The sequence below is a fragment of the Rhinatrema bivittatum genome, chromosome 2 (assembly GCF_901001135.1).
Source record: "Rhinatrema bivittatum chromosome 2, aRhiBiv1.1, whole genome shotgun sequence".
Taxonomy (NCBI): Eukaryota; Metazoa; Chordata; class Amphibia; order Gymnophiona; family Rhinatrematidae; genus Rhinatrema; species Rhinatrema bivittatum.
Genome location: NC_042616.1, coordinates 689102433 through 689126703, shown reverse-complemented (window position 1 = coordinate 689126703; position 24271 = coordinate 689102433). Strand labels below are relative to the sequence as shown.

Genomic DNA, 24271 nt, shown 5'->3' with positions numbered 1-24271 from the left:
ATTATGGTGTGTGAAGAAGCTAACAAGAGGCAAAGTAGAAGGTCCCCTGTTATGAGCTTATTTTTTTTACCTTTGGCTGTATTCCTTACTAGCATATCCTGAGGTTTGTGTGGTATGGCCCAGGCAAGATATTGTTGGCTGCTAGTTAAGTGCAAAATAGGAAAGTGCCTGTGCATTCTATCATGCAAGTTAATGTGGAGGCCAAACCTTTAACACTCTCAACCATTAACACAAAAAGCATACAATGAAAGGAGAAGAGGATGTGTGTTCATCAAAACAGTTAACACTTTATTAACAAACACATGTAGTGCACTGTTTTATAAAACATTTATGTATTAGGTAATCATCTTATGCAAGGATAAGATAAGAAATAGCAAAAACCAACGTATTTTTCATTTCCTTCACATTCTGTGTACACCTATACAAATATATATTGACATTGGATCTTTACATAATCAGGCTTAGCATCTTATCCTTAATGCACAGTCATGATTACAACTAAGAACATAGAAACAGGGAATGGCACCCCAAGACCAAAAGTATTGTTGTAATAAAACAAGTAACAGCAGCACAACTATGTGCTGTAAACACAAAGGCCCCAGACAGTCCATGTTGAAAGAGTGCACTTAAAGAGGACAGCCTAAGGGCCAAGGCAGCAGGACTAAGACCAAACTGTTTAGCATGGAGGCAGCAGGAGGCCCAGGAGGAGACCCAGCAGCATGGAGGCACCATTTGCAGGAGCAGAGATGAGAACCAGCAGCATGAAGGCTCCACTTGCAGGAGCTGCTAGATGGCACACTAACTCTGTTGTGAGGCCCGGCCCAGTTGTGTTCTTCCATCTAGATGGCACACCAACTCGGGGGTGAAGCCCGGCCCAGTTGTGTTCTTCCATCTAGATGGCACACCAACTCGGGGGTGAAGCCCGGCCCAGTTGTGTTCTTCCATCTAGATGGCACACCAACTCGGGGGTGAAGCCCGGCCCAGTTGTGTTCTTCCATCTAGATGGCACACCAACTCGGGGGTGAAGCCCGGCCCAGTTGTCTTCTTCCATCTAGATGGCATACCAACTCTGTGGTGAGGTTGGGCCATGCTTGTTCAAAAAAAAGATTTTCTTCCACCTTGTAGCCAGGTGGTTAGTTATTATGGACCACGTCCACCTCATTGGTTGCCTCTTGGGGGGGGGGGGAGCATGCCTCTGGGGGGCTTAGCCCTTGGGTGTCTTCCCTGATGGGGACTCCTTTGGGGTGTGGACTCCACTGAGGCAGTGGATGACTCCGGCTGATCTGGCATCCTTTGTAGGATTTGCGTTAATACATTTGTGAGGTTGCTGACAGCAACAACTAGTGCATCGATTTTGTGTATTTGAAGCTGTATTCTGTTGCAGGATGAGATTTTGCCTGTTTACAGACCTCCTCAAGGCATGTAGCTCTGCATGCATGTGCCTCATCTCTGCAACTGCATCTGTGCTATAGGTTCAGGTGTTGGTGCTGTGGGTTCTGGTATTGGTGGTGCTGGTTTCTCAATCTGCAGTGCTGGTTCCAGTATTGCTAACTGTAGCTGCAAGATGGGCATCAGCGGGCTTCTTGGGTCCTCTCAGTGAGGGGGAGTTGTTGGTGGTGGGTGGCACAGTGGTGTGCTGGTTTGTGCAGTAAATATGTCAGTCGACTCCCACTTCTGACTGCCTTCCTGCATGAAATCTTCCAGGTTTAGTGACACATCAAGAATGCTTAGTGAGGCTAGGGATTGCATCATGACCAATGGGGGTTGTGACGCTGTGGCTGCTGCTCCTCCGGTTGTTGCTCCTCCTCCTCCTCCTCGCTGACCTGGGTCTATGCATTCATAAGGAATGGCTTCTGGAATGGTGTGAACACAGCTGCTCCCTGGGGCATTATGGCTCGTCCCTGGGGCTTCCTAGCTGGGACCTGGAGCTTCCTGGCTGGGACCGGCACTTTGGAAGGCAAGAGCTGTGGAAACAAAACAGAAGCCATTAGTACATATGCCAGCAAGTAAACTTTTTTTTATTTGGCATCAGAATTGCACTTTGATTCTTTGCAGAGTAAGCAAATTATGTTTACATACGTTGCTGAATGCCCTTTGATGGGTGAGGTGAACTTACCGGCTGCAGCTTGTAAGGTGTCTAGCTGCTCATCCATGCCCTCAGATTCGTCCGGTCCCAGCCTGCTATAGGACAGAGGGCTCCTCCTCAGGTCATCTATTGATACTTAGCTCTGGATACAAGCTTTGCCTTGATCTGGGCTTTCATATCACGATATCTATTGGTGACCTGCTCCCCACCTCTTTCCACTCCGCTGCGCCAGCTGATGGCCTGGGCAATGGTTTGCCATATTTGGCCCTTAGTTGCCTTAGAGGTCTTTGCTGCCTGGTTGCCAACCAACATCAATAATGTTGCAGGACCCCTGCGATGAGGAGCTTATTCTCTTGCACAGTAAACTTAATGGCCCTGAGATGCTGCCGTGGTGCTGCCTGGCTGCCTGGGGAGGGGGTGCCACTTCCTGTTCTGGAGATGTATCCTCCCTTTTCTCACTCTCTGCCCACGCTTCCCTCCCCTCCCTTCCTCCCCCCTACCTGACCCTGGCCTACCAACTCCCTTCCCCTCTGCCCTCTCTGTCTATCCCTATGCGCTGCCCTACTCCTCCCTCCACTCTGGCCTGTCTAACCCCTTCCCCCACCTGAAACCTATCTCTTCCCTCCTGCCTGTCTCTACTGCTGCCCCTGTCCCTACTCCTACTCCTACTCCTCCTTTCCTTGGCACTCCTGCCTTCATCCTCCCACTCCCTCTGCCCCCTCTTCTATTCTCACGCCTCTTCTCTCCTCATGCCTCTCATGCTCCATCCTCTCAGCACACACACCTCAGCGCACACACTCCTCACTGCACACACTCACATTCCTCCAGTCACTCCTCTGCACACTCCTCCACACTCCCTCTGCTCCTCTGCTCACTCCTCCACACACCCTCTGCTCCTCTGCTCACGCCTCCTCTCACTCTCTGCATAACTTCCACTCCTCTGCTTCTCTGCTCTTCCTCACTACTTCCACACAAAATGAAAGACTAGACAAACTAATTTTCACTCCAACAAATAAGACAAATGACAAAGGGAAAGGGAAACAGATGAGAACAAAAACAAAAGATTGCTCACTTAGTATTTGCAACAAAACTCCTCGAAACCTCCTCTAGACTACTAACCTCCTCTCCTCCCACTCCAATGCGTGACACACCCTCAAAGAGGCAGGTGCAGAAAGTGGCTATTTATACTGGGAAAAAATAACGCATGCCGCGATGACTACACGCTATGCGATGACTTTACGTGCTGCGCTATGACGCAATGCAGCGTGTGATGATGCAATGCAGTGAGCAATAAAATTGCTATGTGATGTGGCAATTTATTGTGCTGCGCGGTACCATCCAAATTACCCTCTCCTGCCCCTTTTTCTATCATGGACATTATTTTTGCTTTATTTATAGCAATTTGAAAAATCTAGGCCTTAGGTTCTTCTTTCATCCCACTTTCCCCATGTCTAGCCATAAAATTCCATAGTAATACCTACAGTACCTGAATGTAATCCACTTTGAAGTGCTGAAAAGCAGAATATAAATCAAACAAACAAAAAAAACAAACAAATAAATAAATAAATAAATAGCCAGCAATACTAATGTGGTTGTTACCTAAATATCTGGCCTCCTAGATCTCCTGTATAGCCTGCCAGACAGACTCAGCTGCCAGACAGACTCAGCTTGATTCTGTCACTACATCTTAATCTAAATAAGTCTTCTAGGTCCCCTGCACAGCCCCTACATAGCCTGCCAGACAGACCTTGCTACATAACAGCTTGTGTCAACTTATTACTAACTTTTGCTAACTTGATTTAGTGCACACTAAAATGAAAATGAACCAAAGTAAAACTCGAACTGAATAATAAAAATATAACAAAATGAAAATAAAAACAAATGTTTTCTGCCTGCGCTTCCCTAGTATTTCCAGCCTGTCAGACAGATTCAGCTGCTAGTTGGTTCTACCATCACAAGACATACTCAGCCACATGGTTGTCTGTGTTTCCACTAGGCCTTCTAACCTTTCGTATTTACCACTTTGTAATTTATTCCGGCAGCCCCAACACTCATTGTTGAATCAGTCTGGTATAGAATTATAAATCCTTAAAAATGCACCATTAGTTATGCTTTCTTTGGTTACTTCACTTTTAGCAATGAAGTACCTGCTGTGCTTAACTTTTGACCTTTTAAACTCCTTTACTGTTTTAACCTCCACCACCAACCGTAGGAAGGCATTCCATGTACCCACCCCTTTTTCAAAAAAAAAATATTTCCTGACATTGCCACAGTTACTAAACAGGCTAATTTTAACACCCCCCCCCCCACCCCGCATGCAAATCCTGGCAGATATGCGCGTGGCCGGGATGAGCGCGCGCCAAGGGCATTTTCTAAACAGCCCAGCCACATGCGTATCTGCTGATACACTCATAAGAGCTGGGGTTTAGAAAAGGGGCAGGCTGGGGGCGGGGTCTGGGTGGGCCGGGGAGGGGCCATTTTGGCTGGCGCGTGGAACTTACTTCATCTATTCAGATGAAGTAAGTTTCGAAATTAAAAAAAAAAAATGTAAGGGTCGGGAAGGAAAGGGGAAAAGGGAGGCAGAGAAGGAAGGGATAAAGGGAAGTTCCCTCTCAGTCCGTTTCTTAATTGGAACAGACTGGGAGGGAACTGGGAAAAAGCCTGATTGCATCGCCGTGCGTATTTAAAAAAATCCCCCCCCCCCCCTGCACGTGCGAGTGGGGCATCCGTGCACACATGCGTGCACCGATACAAAATTGGGCACGCGTGTGCGTGTGGGCAGAGGATTTTATAACATGCTAGTAATGGTGCCTAAAGTACATGGTTCTTTTCCCGTTATAAACACTTTTCAGTCTTTTGTTTTCCATTCAACAATGCATGCAAGTCATTTTCAAAGACAACAGTATTACCTATAATAATTATAGATTACATTTTAAGGGCCTGATTTACTAAGCTGTTTCCCCATAGACAGAATGGGAGAAAACCCTTAGTACCAGTAAGTAATGCTCTAAAACATTTGGTGAACCTTAATTTCAATATGAATTTTCTCTTATTCAGCACTTTTACGGGATGCATTACTCATTCATTTAATCTTTAAGTTCTTAGAATTAGCAGTTGTAATTAGAACAGGATATTACTCCTTTTACATACTTTTGAAATACTGTACCATATACTGATGGGTTTTACTAAGAACATTGCTCAGTAGAAAGTTCACCTTTATTTCTTACATGATTTCCTCTCTGCACCTAGATCATAGTATTATATCTTAGCTCTGTCATACAAAACTAGTATCAAATGTAACTCAGTATAGCAAGCATCATACTGGTTGAGGCTCTCTCGGTATCTCACAGCATTATAGTAATGATGACTAGAATACACCAGCCATTGCCTTTTTCCTTTCTTTAGCTACATATTCAATAACAATGTAAAGAACTGGATTTAAATGTGATTAAATTACTGTAACCTGATACTGATTGAGGTTCCACCTATAACACTGCTCTCTACATTATGGGGTAGATTTTCAAATAGCGCGATTTGGCGTACTTTTGTTGGCGCATCAGGCGCCAACAAAAGTACGCTGGATTTTAGTAGATACGCTCGTAGCCGCGCCTATCCGCTAAAATCCGGGATTGGCGCGCGCAAGGCTATCGATTCCGTATAGCCGGCGCGCGCCGAGCCGCGCAGCCTACCTCCGTTCCCTCCGAGGCCGCTCCGAAATCGGAGCGGCCTCGGAGGGAACTTTCTTTTGCCCTCCCCTCACCTTCCCCTCCCTTCCCCTACCTAACCCACCCGCCCGGCCCTGTCTAAACCCCACCCTTACCTTTGTCGGGGGATTTACGCCTCCCGGAGGGAGATGTAAATCCCTGCGCGCCAGCGGGCCGCTAGCGCGCCGGGATGCGACCTGGGGGCGGGTCCGGAGGGCACGGCCACGCCCCGGACCGCCCCGGGCTGTAACCACGCCCCAGGCCCGCCCCCGAAACGCTCCCGACATGCCCCGAAAACGCCACGTGGATCGGGCCCGCCCCGACACGCCCCTGACACGCCCCCCTATGAAAACCCCGGGACTTACGCGAGTCCCGGGGCTCTGCGCGCGCCGGTAGGCCTATGTAATATAGGCGCACCGGCGCGCAGGGCCCTGCTCGCCTAAATCCGCCCGGATTTAGGGGGATTTAGGCGAGCAGGGCTCTTAAAATCCGCCCCTAATGGTGGGGGTGGAACGGAAATAGAATCAAAAGGTTACTAAGAGCCAAGAGTAACAGATAAGAATGAGAAAAAAAAAAAGTGCAAAACTTGCTGGGCAGACTGGATGGGCCGTTTGGTCTTCTTCTGCCGTCATTTCTATGTTTCTATGTTTCTATTTTACAGTATAGTTTATGGAGTTTAAAACAAATGTGTCTTTCTCTTCTATAATATCTCCCCATTCTCTGATTACAAAAGCAATTATTCACAATACACCACTGAAGACCAATAACACAAAAAATAAAGAAAACAATATTAATTAAATTAAAATCAGTATTTCTAATTACCCATACTGCTCTTTACATCTAACCATACAGGGCACAATTTTCTGTAGTTTACCCTAGTTGAAACGTATAGACATAGAGGTGAGTTCTCAAAACATTACATGTTTACACATTTGCATATGTGCATATACAGTAAATTGCCTCTACACATGTATTCTGTATTTTATTAAACAAAAAATATGCATGTATTTTCACACGCACATATATGCGCGTAGGGGGTAATTTTCAAAAGGAGTTACATGCGTAAATGTAGCTACTATTGTAGCAATTTTCAAAAGCCATTTACTCAAGTAAATGGCTTTTGAGTGGCAAAACCCACTTACTCAAGTAAAGTGAATTTACTCCAGTAAACCTGGTTTTTACTCGAGTAAATGCTTTTTAAAATCAGGCCCACAGAACGGAGTGGTATGGGGCATTCCAGGGCAGGGCCAACATTTAGGTGAATAAGTTGCTTTTTTAAAAGACAAGCTCATAGATTTTCCAACCTACTCGCATAATTTTACACCTGCTATTTATTTGGCATATTAAATATGTTTATTATATAGTACTGACTGGGTGGGAGGTCTGAGTGAATTGAGGGGAATTTAGACTGAAGAACCAGGAGGGTCCTGATGACCTGGAGAAGGACTGGGTGAACTGATGGACTAATTGGTAAAATTGGTAATTTCCTTGATGTGCGCATGTTTACATCAACTTACATGCTTAAATCCCGATTTATGTGGGTTAAGTTCTACTTTTTCACACATTAAATATACACACATGTATTTTTTAAATAGGTAGAAAAAGTACACATGTTCATTGCATGGTTATTCATGATTTCAATGCATTGATGCATTTGTGCACAAGCCTATATTGCACATATGTTACGGGATAGAGATACGCATATTCTATAAAACATGCATCTATCAATAGTAGTGTAGATCTACTCTTAGCCATATTCATATATATAGATATATACCACCGTGCATATTTGTATAAAAGTTATCCTCCCTATTTAGTATACATTTAGGATCTGATATTAAAACGTATTTACACACTTAACACTGGGTTTTACATGTGTAAATGCACTTTACTTGAGTAAATGGGCTTTTGAAAATTGATGCAGTATATGCCATTGAATTGTCCATAGGATTTACTCGCATAAATGCACTTTACGCAAGTAAATTTCTTTTGAAAATTGCTGTGATAGTATATTACATTTACATGTGTAACTCCTTTGAAAATTCACCTGCTACCGTGTAATTTTATAAAATGGGTAGAGAAAGAATGCACGTTCCTGCATTACAAGTATACATGTGTGTAATGATACATACGCACATTCTTTCAGGGCAGAAATATGCAGTATTTTTTTAAAACTGCAGCTCACACCATGTGGTTAATAAAAGTGTGGCAAATCTCTAAGGACTCACCTATGCATGCAAATGGTGTACTGTGGGAAGTTTTGAAAGCTGGGCTCCAAATGTGTTGCTACAACTACTAATCATGATAAGTCTGTCTATTTAAAGAGACTCCATCAATATCTTTAATAAACTGAAATTAGGACTAATTAATTGACCATGCAGGACAATATGGATATTTCCAGCTTATTTCTAAATATTTCTCATACCTTGGGTATTTTGTGGTTTAGAGTTCTATAGATTTGAGATATGGGCCTTCAACTGTATTCACTGTGTTTTTGTTGGATGTGATATTCCATAAGAATAATTTTGGGAATAAATTATTGCTCCAAATTTGTAGGATGACCAAAGGTTCAAAAACGTATCACCCATGTATACAAATCTATTTATGCATGATAGTGACAATAAATACTTCCTGGAGGTACTACAATATGCAAGTTACATCAAAGCATATTATAGTTAAATAACTCAAGTCCCTGAAATCTAGTATCTCCCTACCTGTAGACTTCCCCTCAGATATAAATATGTCCCTGGAAGTCTAGTGGCCCACCTCCCTGGACTCTCTCATACCTTGAGAAGAGAACCCTGGTGTCTAGTGGTGGCTAAGTCTGCCCTCTAGGCTCCTGAAAGTTTGAAACCTTTGTCCAAAATAGCACCAACCGGCCTTTGCCTTTATCAGTTTACAGTTTATTCTGAAGCTTCTTCTTTCATTTATATGCACAGAGTGGATGATTCTTACTTCATCTAGTTAATGTTTTGTTTTTTTAAAGCAGGAAATGCCAGTCCCTAAAAAAAGACTTCCTTAGTATGTTCTCAACAGTTAGCACCCTTTCTATCCAGATATTTGTAATCATATGACCCTATTAGATTCCAATGCTTTTTTCTGTGCTATCTCAGCTTTATGATCATGGTAATCCATATCACTAAAACATTTTACTATTTCTAAATCTTCTTTAGCATTCAAATTTTCGATACCCTTATCATTTCTGAAAATGCAAGCCATGTTTCAATGGGAAGAGATGAAAAAATAGAACTAGGAAGGATAACTTTGAAACAACTGTGTGAACATATAGCTGTAAACTGTGGCCTCTTTGGCGAAGACCCTTTCCTGATGTTGTAGCTGATGGTAGTGGGTGTAGTTGTAGTTGTGGTGTAGAAATTAGGGATGTGAATCGTGTCCTCGATCGTCTTAACGATCGATTTCGGCTGGGAGGGGGAGGGAATCGTATTGTTGCCGTTTGGGGGGGTAAAATATCGTGAAAAATCGTGAAAAATCTAAAAATCTAAAAATCGCAAAACCGGCACATTAAAACCCCCTAAAACCCACCCCCGACCCTTTAAATTAAATCCCCCACCCTCCCGAACCCCCCCCAAATGACTTAAATAACCTGCGGGTCCAGCGGCGGTCCGGAACGGCAGCGGTCCGGAACGGGCTCCTGCTCCTGAATCTTGTTGTCTTCAGCCGGCGCCATTTTCCAAAATGGCGCCGAAAAATGGCGGCGGCCATAGGCGAACACGATTGGACGGCAGGAGGTCCTTCCGGACCCCCGCTGGACTTTTGGCAAGTCTCGTGGGGGTCAGGAGGCCCCCCACAAGCTGGCCAAAAGTTCCTGGAGGTCCAGCGGGGGTCAGGGAGCGATTTCCCTCCGCGAATCGTTTTCGTACGGAAAATGGCGCCGGCAGGAGATCGACTGCAGGAGGTCGTTCAGCGAGGGTTCCGGCGCCTCGCTGAACAACCTCCTGCAGTCGATCTCCTGCCGGCGCCATTTTCCGTACGAAAACGATTCGCGGCGGGAAATCGCTCCCTGACCCTCGCTGGACCTCCAGGAACTTTTGGCCAGCTTGTGGGGGGCCTCCTGACCCCCACGAGACTTGCCAAAAGTCCAGCGGGGGTCCGGAAGGACCTCCTGCCGTCCAATCGTGTTCATCTATGGCCGCCGCCATTTTTCGGCGCCATTTTGGAAAATGGCGCCGGCTGAAGACAACAAGATTCAGGAGCAGGAGCCCGTTCCGGACCGCTGCCGTTCCGGACCGCCGCTGGACCCGCAGGTTATTTAAGTCATTTGGGGGGGGGGTTCAGGAGGGTGGGGGATTTAATTTAAAGGGTCGGGGGTGGGTTTTAGGGGGTTTTAGTGTGCCGGCTCACGATTCTAACGATTTATAACGATAAATCGTTAGAATCTCTATTGTATTGTGTTCCATAACGGTTTAAGACGATATTAAAATTATCGGACGATAATTTTAATCGTCCTAAAACGATTCACATCCCTAGTAGAAATGACATTGTCTTAAGATGTTGCAAAGGGTACACAGCCCAATGCCCTTCTCCCAACTGAATTTCCCATTAAGGAATGGAGGTACATAACTCAGTCAACTATGTCTGCCCGGGTTTGAAGGAGAGGCAGTGAAAAAGTGAAGTACTCAACTTTCCTTGGAAGTTAAATAATCTCAAGAAAGTTTTATTTAAATAACACATCTGCTGTTACTTGTTTCTGATAGCATATCACAACTTCTACCAAATAAATAACTGAATACTAGTAAATAAATTCTTTCTTTCTTTTCTTCTAGATTAATATTTTTGTGGAACCAGTTCCTTCTTACAAGTAAAGGAATAACTTTTAAGATAGCTATAGCCCTATATTGTAAATACTTTTCTTAACAGTACTGTTTTCATGTGTTTACATTTTAAGAACTGATCCTTTGTGTCTATGTTTTTGTTTTCTTGCAGGAGCTTGATATGTTCTGAGAGCTAAAAAGATTCCTAGCACAATTTTGATATGTATTTTTCTCAGTTTCCCCACAATTCTTTTCTCTTTTTTCTATTTCTGTTCCCCTTTTCTTCTATTCCTCTCTTCCTTCTTTTTCTCCCACTCTTTAATTTCCCTTGTGAGTCTGAACCTTTTTCCTGCTGTCTCCCTTTTTTCCCAATTCCCTTTTTATAATTGAAATGTCTATGTGTACATACTTAGCTCAGAATGGAAGCTCATAGGCATTGCTAGGGTCCATGGCTTGGGTTCAAGGATTCTGTAGACAGGTTCCAGACATGGAAACTTTAGTGGATAGTTATCATAGCTTGTGTTTGGTGCTCATGTGCACAGGCTGTAATACTTGAGGCTCCGGAGATGGTTCTCTTCTCTCTACGACCTATACTTTACAAAACAAATACAAGATTCTGCCTCCCTTACACCAAGAATCTTCCAAAACCTATAAGTTTCCTGGGTGAGGTGTCATTGATGGCTTGTTGAACTTGTTGTTGTTCTAACTAAACAAATAAAAGAATAATCAAAAAGACCCTATTCTAGATGAAAGAACAGTGTTACCTGGAGCACTCAAGCACTCATACTCTCCTGCACTGACAGCTTTGTAACTGCTCTGACAAGGGATTTATTATACTTCTTTTTTTTGTTGCTCTTCTTCACTGATTTTGATAAGCATTTATTTTTCACTTTTGACCTTGATGTTGTTTGGAAAAGTTTCTAGCTTAAATGTTTTCCCTTGATACTTTAATTAGGATGGACTTCCTCTAGCACAAACTGCTATGATACCACAATTTTTATTTAGAGTTTGCACTACACTTCAAGAGCTAGAGCCCACCTCAGGTCAGGGCATACAAGAAGGCAAAAGTTATCAAACAAATTATTTGCCTCGCTTGCCAAGATAGGCGGGGTAATCTCTTTTTTGCTCTCTTTCTCTTTCTATGTCAGCTGATTCCCAGTTGAGTAAGTCCTCCTTAGTCCTCCTTGATGACAACAGAGACAGAGACAAGATGGAGGCGGTCCAGAGAAGGGCGAGCAAAAAGGTGGAGGGTCTTCATTGAATGACTTATGAGGAGAGATTGAAGAATCTAAATATGTACACCCTGGAGGAAAGGAGGAGCAGAGGTGATATGATACAGACTTTCAGATACTTGAAAGGTTTTAATGATCCAAAGACAACGACAAACCTTTTCCGTCAGAAAAAAATCAACAGAACCAGGGGTCATGATTTGAAGCTCCAGGGAGGAAGACTCAGAACCAATGTCAGGAAGTATTTCTTCATGGAGAGGGTGGTGGATGCCTGGAATGCCCTTCTGGAGGAAGTGGTGAAGATCAGAACTGTGAAGGACTTCAAAGGTGTGTGGGATAAACACTGTGGATCCATAAAGTCTAGAGGATGTGAATGAAGAGTGGGTGGCTCGCGGGAATGACAGCTACTACCTGGAGATAATACCCTTATTCAATAAACATACACAAGGTTAATGCAACTCCAACAATGCTCTAAGCTTCAATGGCAAGAGGAAATGTGGAAAAAAGGATTTACATTCACCAAAAAGTGGGGAGTAGCTTGCTTGTTACGGCGGTTACTACCCCAAACCAAATAAGCCTGATACTTCACTTTCAATGCATATCCAGCATAGCTCTCTGCTTCAACAGCACGGGAGAAAGACTGATACTTCACGCATATCCAGCATAGCTCTCTGCTTCAACGGCAGGGGAGAAAGACTGATACTTCACGCATATCCAGCATAGCTCTCTGCTTCAACGACAGGGGAGAAAGTCTGATACTTCACGCATATCTAGCATAGCTCTCTGCTTCAACGACAGGGGAGAAAGTCTGATATTTCACGCATATCCAGCATAGCTCTCTGCTTCAACGGCAGGGGAGAAAGTCTGATACTTCACTTTCAATGCAAATCGAGCATAACTCTCTGCTTCAACGGCAGGAGGGAATGAAGAAAAGTGGATCTGTATACAGACTAGGACTGAATTATATAGTCTGGGTAAACAAATAAGCATGGGAGTAGCTTGCTTATTGCGATGGTTACTACCCCTAACTAGCTAGATATTTCACTTAGATGCAGTTCCAACACTGCTCTCTACATTAATGGTGGGGGTGGAAGAGAAATAGAACCAAAAGGTTACTAAGAGCCAAGAGTAACAGATAAATATGAGGAAAAAAAAAGTGCGAAGCTTGCTGGGCAGACTGGATGGGCCATTTGGTCTTCTTCTGCCGTCATTTCTATGTTTCTATAACAGTCATTCGTCAAAGGCTTGCACACTTATTTTTCAAAGTCATGTAAATAACTGTGGCACAGCACAATTTTATCTTTACACTAATCCGTATACCTCTTACCATGACTTGAATCCTATATCTAAAATAAACTCAGACACTCATCACACTCTCTTTCTAAGTATTCCTTACTGTTCTTCCTTTTCAAAGTGTTTTTTTTTGTTTTTGCTTTTTTTCATCCCAGCATTGCTCTCTCAAAATTCTAAAACATCACTTACATTTATTTTCCACTGATATCCCTATTTTGCTGATGCAGTGTACTAAAATAGTTCAGAGCCTGGCTGAGAATTGTATGAAGGGATTTTAAGTCCTTAAAAATCATTTTGGTTATTTTGAAATGTCCTTAATTGGTTTCAAATATTAATGGAAACGTACCTCTATATTGTTTGAGTGTTCTTCTACTTGCCTCTTTGCTATATTGTTTACTAATAGGCCGATGCACTGTAAGCCATCATCCTATATTTCCTTGGAAACAGCTTCAGAATGTTATCTTCCTGTACTTGTGCTGCTTGAAAGGTACTTGTTTAGCTGAAGAAAACCCAACCTAGATCAATGTAAATCCTTTGAATTGGAGTCTATTTATCTATGAGTTTAAATTTTAAACTCTAAAAACATTCACAATAAGTTTCCCTGATGACAAAGTCCAGTCCATCAATATCAATCTAGGACAATTTGGATACCTATAAAACTTAAAGGATGCCTACATTTAAAATCTATAATTTCTGTAATCTAAATAAACCCTAGATATAAGTCCTCAGTTCTTCCCTTGAGTCCTCCAACCTGAATTTACTTGATTTTAAGCTTTTTAAGAGTTTTTTTTACTCCTGAAAACAGCAGGGATCAAATAGGTCATTCTACATTTTTACAACTGACTTTTGAGGCATGACAGGAGCATTCTCCATGTCCCTGGACACTGCCCAACTGCACCTTATCTTTGTTTCATTTAATTTTACTTATTTTGCTTTATTTAAAAAATATTTTGGATTCCCTCAGTCCTGGATCGTTTATGCTGGTGACATCACTGTTGACATCACCAGCAACATGGCCTCCAATTTTGCAACATGCTGGGGGCTTTCCTCATTTTTTTTTTTTTCAACTTAAACCATGGTGGTGCTGTGTTTTTCTTTTTTCACTGCCACAGCTGGATAGGTCACAGTGACAGCGGCTCAATGCCAGACTACCTACTCTGACTCCAGCTCCTTGCAGCTCCAACAATGCCATAGGAATCCTTTCCATGCTCCTGCAGTCTTCAGATCTGGTCTCATCTGACCTTTGGTAGCTTTTCCCTTCACCAGCTGCCCTCCATCTCCATGCTGTTGTGAGAAGCTGCTCATCTATTCCCATGGCACCCAGCACAGCTACAGCTCACAGCTGCTATGGCAACATATCGCTGCTATGAAATTCGGCCCCATTCAAGCCTTTTCACCCCTGTGGGCCTCCCACAAGCCTGGCAGTCATTTGGCCTTACCACAGGCCCTCTGAAAGCCTTCTAGGCTCACTGAATCCTTGCTGCCTTTTTCTGTCACTTGCTCAACTAGGCCCTGCAGCCTTAATCAAGTCAGAAAGACCTCACTCCTTTAAACCAAAAGCCATTCCAGGATGCCTCAGAAGTTCCCTGAAACCCAGATAACCAATTTTTATTTTAGTTTAGGTACCTCTATTTATATAGCCTCCTAAGTTGTGTTTTTAGCTTGCCTGACAGACTCCATTAAGTCTACTAATTACTAATACACTTGTCCTCCAGAATATTATCCAAACCTTTTTTAAACCTAGCTGTACTATTAACCTTGATCACATTCTCTGGCAGCAAATTCCTCAGCTTAATTGTTCATTGACTGTAAAAATACTTTCCTAACTTTGTTTTAAATCTGTTACCAGTTTCATTAAATGTCCATTAGTCCTAGTTTTATTTGAAAGTGTAAATAATTGTTCCCTATTAACTTGCTCTACACCATTTCTGATTTTATAAAGCTTTAGGAATATGCATTTAATTGAAATGAATGCAAAATATGCAAAATAAGAAGTCATTTTTAGTTTGCTCTATCTGAATTTTAGGGTATTTTTGTATTTGTGACATAAAAAAAAAAAAAGGGCCTCCAGCAGACTAGAAACCCCCTCCCACCCAACAAAACATAAACTAGGCCCCAAGCCTGCCTGGCTGAGTCTCCCTGAGTTCCTCCGAGCCATACTCCTTGCCCAAAAAAATGAATCTTTTCCGGCCAAGGCTTATCAGAGGCTAGCCCAGAGCCTGCCTGCCTGGACTGGCCTGGGGTCAGCCTGGAGCCTACCCAGGGCCTGGTCGGGATCCTCTCCCCATTTCAATGTGCCGGAGCTAGGGAGCTCCCATCCCAGCACCCACTTACCCCTTTTCTGGACTGTGAGTAAAAACGTGCAGGAGTGAGACCCACTCTCTCTTGCCTGGGTCCTTTAAAAATGGTGTGGTTACTCAAATGTATATCTTGAAAAATAATGGAAACATTTTCAAAATTAAAAATTAAAAAAAAACAAAAAAACAAACAAGATAAGGGGAAAAAACTTACATATTATAAATTTTCCTAAAGATCCAACAGTGGCACCCAAGTATATGTGGAAAAGATACCTACTAGAAGTGCTAAAACTCCCAGAGCAGACACTACCCTTGGCTTCGAGAGTATACTACATACCACCTTTTAAGAAGATTTCCTCAGACCACGAGGGCTTTCAAATTATAACACCAATGGATATTCCTCAAATGGATATTTTGAATTTGCTAGAGTCTTTTCAAAAAGACCTAATATCTCCAGCAACTTTAATAGTCACTTTCTTGCTTGAATCTGACCGTGATTGGGTCCTGAGACCCTTTTTCCTTCATCATGGAGAGACTTTTCTGGACCGTAAAGTTAGCATATATCCAGGAACCACGCACATGTACGCCCAATTTTATAACTTGCGTGCGCAGGATCGCAAAAATCATGAACAGCAAAATAAAAATCATAACAACAAAAGCAGTGGTCTCTTTGTCCACAGCACCTTCTCTATTCACTCCTCTAATCAAACCAGTTTCCAAAATCCCTTCCCCATGGAGGGTGGGAAAAGTCTCTTCAGCAACCAGTATAAGGCTAGGGGTAGGATGGAAAACAATCCTTTTGTTGCAATAATTAGATGTCTTCAAATATTCTTGAAAAGTCCTTACAAAAATCAGCAGACTTTACCCACTGTTTACTGGTTGTAGAATATAATAGCCAGCTTCCAATTACTACAGCAAGGTGATATTGGCCTTACCACAAAACTGGTCACATACATTTTCAAGTCACTATCTTCATTTCCAGAATATATGCCTTGCAAAAGCCCTAGATAAAATCCAGTTCCTCTAGAGAGGGGGGTAACTAGCTCTCCAAGTAGAGTACTGGGCAAAAATATCGAAAGCTCTTCAATAAACTTCTTCCAAAACTCCCAACTCTTAGACAATTCTGGATCAATCCACCGAAGAGCAGAAAGACCCACTGTACATACTCAGGGGGCAATTTATACCCCTAAGACCCATTCCATAAAAGGGAAGGCCAAAGGCAGGGGGAGGACCCCCAAAAATGCAAAAACCCTTTTATAACTGGAAAAACAGGGATAGTAATATTGGCAGAAGCAAGGTCCTGCTACATGAGGGATGTGATAAAATTCCTGTGGATTATCTTGATGCTATATTACATAGCTTTCAAATCCTATGCAAAGATTCTTTGGAGGCTTTATCCCTGGTATCCATGAGATCAGACATTAAGCATAAAGGGAAAAAGTGATTTACTAGCCGATTGAAGCAGATGAAGAGGGATTATGGCTGAATTCAGGTAAGCTAGGGATTTAGCTATTATGGGCTTTTTGTTTTAGACTGTATAAACCAGCAGTTTTTATAGCAAAAAATATTTTCACCAAACAAATTTTAAGGGCAGATAACACAGCTAAGGTGTTAATTTTCATTGTTTGAAATGTTTTAGGTGACTGCCTGTCAATTCTAACCAGCATTCCATGTCACCAGATGTGGAAATGCTTACTGCATATTTCCGAGAGAAAATCACTGCTATATATAGACTTGGGAATCCTAGTTTTTCATTTAGTAATCCTACTGTATGGGATTGATCATCAGTGGGTGAAGTAGAGTTTAGGTATTTTTTATTCTGATATCATGGAGGATACACAGAGACATAACCTGTCATTATTTTTATCAAGTAGGGATAATGAAAATTCAGAAATGGCGGGAGAAACTAGCCAAAGATCCATGGATCCTTGTCCTGGGTGGCTCTTAAATGACCTGTCAGAGGAGGACTAAAACATGCTTATGAATATTGTTCCAGTCTTTTGCTCAAGGTTGCTACCCAGATTTTCTGAAGTCAGCAGTTTTTAAATCTTTGCTGAAAAATACAGGGTTGGATCCTGTTGATTGTTCAAGTTATTGGCCAGTTTCAAATCTTACGGTTTTTACTAAATTAATAGAATCTATTGTAACCATCCATTTGAAGTGTTTTATTGGAAAAAGAGGGGTGTTTAGATCTAGTTATCACTGAAACAGTGCTGTTTGCTGTTGAGGATGATATTCAGGTTTCTTGGTCCTTCTCAATCTTTCAGCAGCTTTCAATACAGTTAATCCACAGAGGCTTTGTCAATGTTTAGTATGTAGGGATTCCCTGGTCACCCACTAGATGGCCCTAGATCCCTATGATAAGAGTTATATAGCTAAAGGGAGATACCAGCCTATCAGCACCTTCCCCTCTGAGGATGACTGAGATGGCTGGACCCCCTTCCTTGAAGTCGGGGCTAGGAATAGGTGTGGTCTTTTGAGTTAACTCTTGAAGAGTAAGGAGTTCCGTTTAGTTTCCTTTCCTGTGTGAGGCCCATCCTCCTCACTAGGTGAAGTTTTTGTTTAAGGGAAAGCCTGCCGGGCACTGCCTGCTGGTGTGAAGCTACCCTTAGATTAAAGATAGACTTTGTTGGAAATTTTCATCTATTTTAAGAGTTTTTGACTGGAATTGAGAATGTGAAACCCCTGGTGATGGTCATTTCCCAGATCTGGAGGCCTGGGCATTGACGTTCTGTGAGCACCTGTCTAATAAAAAGAAGGGTTACACTGACACTGCTCACTCTAGGGGAGATTGTTGATGATCAGAGAGTTTTATCATTTTTTGTTTGGTGAGGAGGTTTTTGCCTTCCCTCCTCAGTTGGGGATGGAGCTGTAATAACTCAGTCCTGAATTTGAATTTCAGACCTTTCCTTCTGGAAAGTCACAGACATCAGGAAGAAGGAGAACGTCATTTGAGTCTTGCAGAGGGATCACCATGCTAAGGGACTGGATACATGCTGGGTGCCAGAGACTGAGAAGTGATTCTCAGGTAGGATTTTTCCATGTCAAATGGGAACCCTACGCAGAATAAGACTTATGCCCCAGTGGCTGGGACTCATGCATTCAGTACAAGAGTAGTAAGATAAATCTCAGGGAACCTAAGCTCAGCAACCACCTACACAGAGGTAGACCCACCAAAAGCTGTTACTTCACACACAGGCCGATACAGTACAGTGCACTCCGATGGAGCACACTGTTAACATGCTCTTGGATGCACATTTTCCCTTACCCCTTATTCAGTAAGGGGCGGAAAACACGCGTCCAACCCGCGGCACCTAATAGCGCTCTCAACATGCAAATGCATGTTGATGGCCCTATTAGGTATTCCCTGCGATACAGAAAGTAAAATGTGCAGCCAAGCCGCACATTTTACTTTAAGAAATTAGTGCCTACCCAAAGGTAGGCGCTAGTTTCTGCCGGCACCGGGAAAGTGCACAGAAAAGCAGTAAAAATTGCTTTTCTGTGCACCCTCCGACTTAATATCATAGCGATATTAAGTCGGAGGACCTGAAGGGTAAAAAAAAAAAAAGTAAAATCGGCCAGCAGCTCGTGGGTTGAAAACTGGACGCTCAATTTTGCCGGTGTCCAGTTTCCAAGCCTGTGGCTGTCAGCGGGTTTGAGAACCAACGCCAGCAAAATTGAGCGTCGGCTGTCAAACCCACTGACAGCTGCCGCTCTGGGCTAAAAGGAGGCACTATGGACGCGCTAGTGTCCCTAGCGCCTCCTTGTGCCTGATTCTACCGCACCACCTCATTTGCATACTGTATTGCGTGCACCGGCGAGTGGCCGGTGCGCGCGCCAGGAGAGTGGGCGTTCATCCGCTCTCCCGCATTTTTACTGAATCGGCCTGACAGTTTGGGATAGATCAGACATTGAGTTACATTTCTGAAGAACCAGTAAAGTTTTCTTTTGAACACTCAGTACTGTGTCCTGCCTGTTTATCCCCAGCATCACAGTACCATAATCCACCAGAGTGAGCAACAGAAATACACACGCAAGGGAAAAGCACCCCACTGCCTGGGCCAAGAAGGACTGCCTTCACCCCCACCGAAAGAACCCACTCCTTGGGGAACTGCAGGAAGGGACAAGGGAATGAAGACAGCCCCAGAAAACCATCTTTTGGGATCTGTCAAACCCATGAAAAAAAAGGGTTACAAATAGAATGTGGTTTGAAAGGCACAACTCTAAATTGTATAGATTCTCGCCTCTTTAGGTAAAAAAAAATAATCCTAGAAAGTTCATCTATTGAAATAATGGACAGAGCTACGTTACTAGTGTCTTTTATTACTAGGTTGGATATTCAAGCTATTATGAAAAATTATTTTCAATTATTTCCAGTGCAATTTATGAGTGCGACAGTAAAACGTTTTCCGGATCTGGCCCCTACAACGCAAGCAAAACGTAGAAGTTTTTTAACTCTTCGTCAAGCTGCGATTGATCTAGGTTATTCCTATATGTTAAAGTTTCCTTGCAAGTGTGTTTTGAAAAAGGGACCAGAATTATATATATTTTTTTCAGTTGAGCAACTAAGAGTTTTTCTTGATGCGAAAAAGTCCACGATTCAAACCCCTATAATAGTGTCAAATTAAATGAAATGCTGGAATTATGCGTTAGGGCTTTTCCTTGAATTTAATGCTTGTGATAATTCTCTCTTATTATTTACATAGGATCTCCCCCTGCTTAAAATGATTTTTGGTTAAATGGATACAGAGTCTGTAATATGATACTGTGATCTAGTTATGTTAAACTTTTTAAATTTCTTTTCCTTTTTTCTGTATAACCATGTATTTCTTATATACAAATTATAATATTTAATTTGTACAATGAGATAAATAAAGAATTAAAAAAAAAAAGATTCTCGCCTCTTGAGGAAAACGTAAAGAGTGAAAGTGGAGTCACAATTTTCAAAATCATGGCCTCTAGTTTGGGGAGTGCCCCAGGGCTCATCATTGTTGCCACTTATTTGTTTATCTTCACACCATTTATTTATTTATAGCAATTTATATTCCACACAGAATATAGTTCACTCCCCTTCTAAATTCGGAATTGTGTCTGCATGTTTTGTCTTTTGTTGGAGTCACAAAAAATAATGAATAAATTCTAAGGGCCTGATTTTCAAAAGCTTTTATATTACACCATGGGTAATTTTATTCAAAATATGGGTGTGAAAGTTTCTGTCTCTACAGCCAATATTCAGATTTTGGTTCCATGGTGAGATTGTTGGCATGAATCTATTGAAAAGCTTAATTTAAAGATGAATTTTAAAAGCCCGACACGTGCCAAAATTGGGACATGGGCGCACAAGTTGGGCACGCATGTGCCTACCAATTTTAAAAGCCACTCAGATGTGTGCATATCTTCTGCTGAGTGCACATCTCACTTGATTTCAAAAAGGGCTGTGGGCATTTTGGGACCTGGCCAAGAGATGTGCACATAAATACTTAAGTGCCCCGGCATGCACCCATAACCACTACTGCATAATTTTACTTCTGCTATGGAGGAAATGTAACTTAAAAAATAAAAGAAATGAACTATTTCTGCCGGGTTTAAAGGTTCTGGGGTAAAGGGGGGCAGTGCAGGCTATCAAATCAGGAGGATCTGGAGAACCTAGCTCTTAACTGGGCAAACTGGTGGACAAACCAGTGAAACTGGCAATGGTGTGGCGCACACCTGTTATAAAATACCCTGACTTATGCAATAGAATTGGGATTTGCATACCTAGGTGCGCAGCCACTTAAAATTGGGTGCATATGTATGTGCGGCCAGACTATTTTATAATTTGCATGCAAATTATAAAATGGCCGCATATTTGGGTGCGTGCCGACGCACACTCAACAAAGCGCACCTGCGCACCAATTTGAAAGTTACCATCCCTTTGTTTAAAGCTACTTCAGCTTGGATGCATTCTAATTTTTCAAAATTAAATGAGAATATGGTGGAGATTTTATCAGTTAAGTTCTACCCCTTGGCCCACTCAATTTGTAAAAATTACAACTGGGTCTTTGGAAATTGAGGTAGCCTCCCAAATCTCGGAGTTATTTTAGATATAACTCTTTTATCTGAAAATCACCTACAGGCAAAGTTGAAAAAAATCTTTCTGTGCTCTCTGGTTGCCCCTATCTAGGTTTATAAGAGTTGAGGACGGTATTGCAGGCTATCTTCCTTTTATATCTAGATTATTGCAATTCCATTATGTGGGACTTCCTAAGAGATTAATTACAAAATTACAACTAGTTCAGAACACAGCAGCCAAGGCTCTTATAAATAGTAAGCAGAGGAAGAGACCCACCATCCTTTTATATCACTGAACTGGATTCCTTTAGCCTCTCATATTCATTTAAAAATCTTCTATCTGATGTTTCAAGCTTTAACTGGTGTTGCCCCATCTTATTTAGCAGACAAGATTACATTATATGATTCAGGGAGGATACTGCATTTAATTCAGGAAGGTAGATTGGCCATTCCATCAGTCAACATAATTACTAAAGCTGGCATTGATGGAACGCCTTACCCATTATATTAAGGAATTCTTCTGATTATTTGATGTTTCCACAGCAGTTGAAAACCTGCTTTTTCACTGAATCCTTAATTGTTCTTTTTAGTGGATGAACTTGATTAGATGAAATGTGTGTGTGTGTGTGTGGGGATACAGAGGCATGGTTTGATTGGGGACAGGCGATGGGATTAGACAAAAATAGTATTATTATTTGTGCAGGAGTTAGGTTCCCTTGTTAGTTATAGGGTTCTGGAGGTGTGAGATAGTAGTGCTTTTTAGAGGGACAAAGGAGGGAGGAAAAAAGTTTTTTTAAATTTTATGATATGGTTGGGATTAGATTTAAATGTATTTTTTGTTCATGTTTTATTTTGACATGTTGATATGACTTTACTGTATTTGCAGATTCTGCTATTTTACTTTGTCTATAAGCTGCTTTCAATAGGTCATGAAGCCTTGGACGGCAGAATATAAATCAGTAAATAATATTACATCAAAATGTAGATTTATATACAAGTATTATTTTAGTCTTAATTTATTCTCTATCCCTTTCTGAATGAGCTGATGATTTCAAGCTACTTTCAACAATGATTCAAGGTCTTCTCCTGAGTGGTAACTCTTAATATTGAACCCAGAATTGTGTACATGAGTAGGATAATGATATAACTCTATGGTAGGGGCAAAATCTCCTTATAACTGATATGCACAGATATTACCCCAAATTTTAAAATCAAACTTATATGCAAAAATTAGCTTTGTAAATTCCCAAATAAGTAATTTGGAACATGCACAAACAAAACCACACAAAACTACCACCTGCTCTATCTGCATGTAATTCCCAGGTCTGCTCAAAAATTACAACTCTCCCTCCCCACCCTGGAATGCAAGTCCCTGTAATGGAGTGACCCTGTTTTGCCCCCTTTTGTATATGCAGGACCAGCCTGGTCTACCTTAAATCCCACAGAGGGAGATGGATCTGTAGACAGGCCCCTGCGGGTCAGGATAGAGTCTTGAGGGTGGGATAGCAGGGGCAGAATGAGAGTGTAAGCCCAGCTGGGTTCAGGAGGCCCTCGCATCGCCAGATGAGGCAACTCCTGTAAATCTATTCTGACCCAAACCAGAAAGACTGGAAAATGTACTGCAAAGGTAGGCAGTCCACTGTTGTGTTATGCACGCTGTTCAGAGTTAAGGCAGTCTACTGTGGTGTTAAGGTGATGTGAAAGATAGTAAAGCTGAAATTGCATTAGAGAAAGGCTGGAGTCAGTGTGGTTTTCTGCTCTAGCCACGGTGATTTTGCTCGGTCACTCTCACAATCCACACTTCACATAAAAGTATGTGTGAAAAATCAGGTTACATGCATGCAATCATGCAAACTGAGCTCCAGGCTATTTTATAACAGCCATTTATGTGCATCATACTGTGTTTGATGTACATAAATGGCTTTGAAAATCAGTCCTATAAAATCATATTTATTAAAGTGTGCTAATATAGGTTAATTGCCAAATTTGTCACTTTGGCACTCTCTCACCCTCTCTGGTCTAATCACACCCCCCCCCCCCCCCATTTGCTGTCATCGCTGTTTGGAGCTCCTAAGATGAGGAGGAGAGTGATGATGCTTCAGGTTGCTTCCTTCTTCACTATTGAGGAGACACAGCCAAGCTTTGAATTGCACGTGTCACTCCTGCTCCGAGTGGTAGAGGAGGAAGCAGTCTGAGGAAGCGCAACTCTCCTCCTTTTGCTAGCCCCAATGACAACAGTGGCAGCAAGTGAAAGGGATGGTCAGAGATTAGGGTGAGGGGGAATTAGGGAGGATAGAGGCAGCTGAGAGAAAAAGAGAAGACAGGGGATTGGAGGAGGGAGGGACATTCTTGGATCATGGGAAAAGGAAGGATTTTTTGAGCTTGGTGGAGAGGTTAGAGGGGTATGTTCTGGGATTGTGGGGTGGGTGGAGGTGTTGAGGAAGGAGAGGGATAGAAGGTAGTTCCCTGATCAGGATAAAGAGGGAAAGAACTTTAGGAATGGGGGATGGCGTGGAGAGAGGTTCTTGGACCTGAATTTGGAGGAGGGAGCTGTCCTTTCCCTAGTTCTGCATGGTTCAGAGTGCGAGACTCTGGCTTCAAACAAAAGAAAAGGAAGAAGTCACCCAGGCACCATTGCTCTCTATTTCCTCCTGTTGGCTCAGATCAGCCCAGGGGGGTGGGGGGGAGGGAGGGGAGATCAGAATAGGCAGGAAGATGCTTGATGCATGATGCTTGATGTACATTCATGCATGCACCCGGTTATTCAATGCCCCTTGACCTGGCTCTTATTCTTCTGTGGTTTCATGGGGACCAGCCAGTTCCACAGCAAGGGCCAGAT

The 24271-nt window shown here is 42.5% G+C and overlaps 1 protein-coding gene across 2 annotated transcripts in view; it reads right to left on the bottom strand.

The window, feature by feature from the left end:
• Positions 1 to 24271, bottom strand: part of RALYL (RALY RNA binding protein like) — a 666364-nt gene that overhangs the window by 63072 nt on the left and 579021 nt on the right. The window lies entirely within an intron of this gene.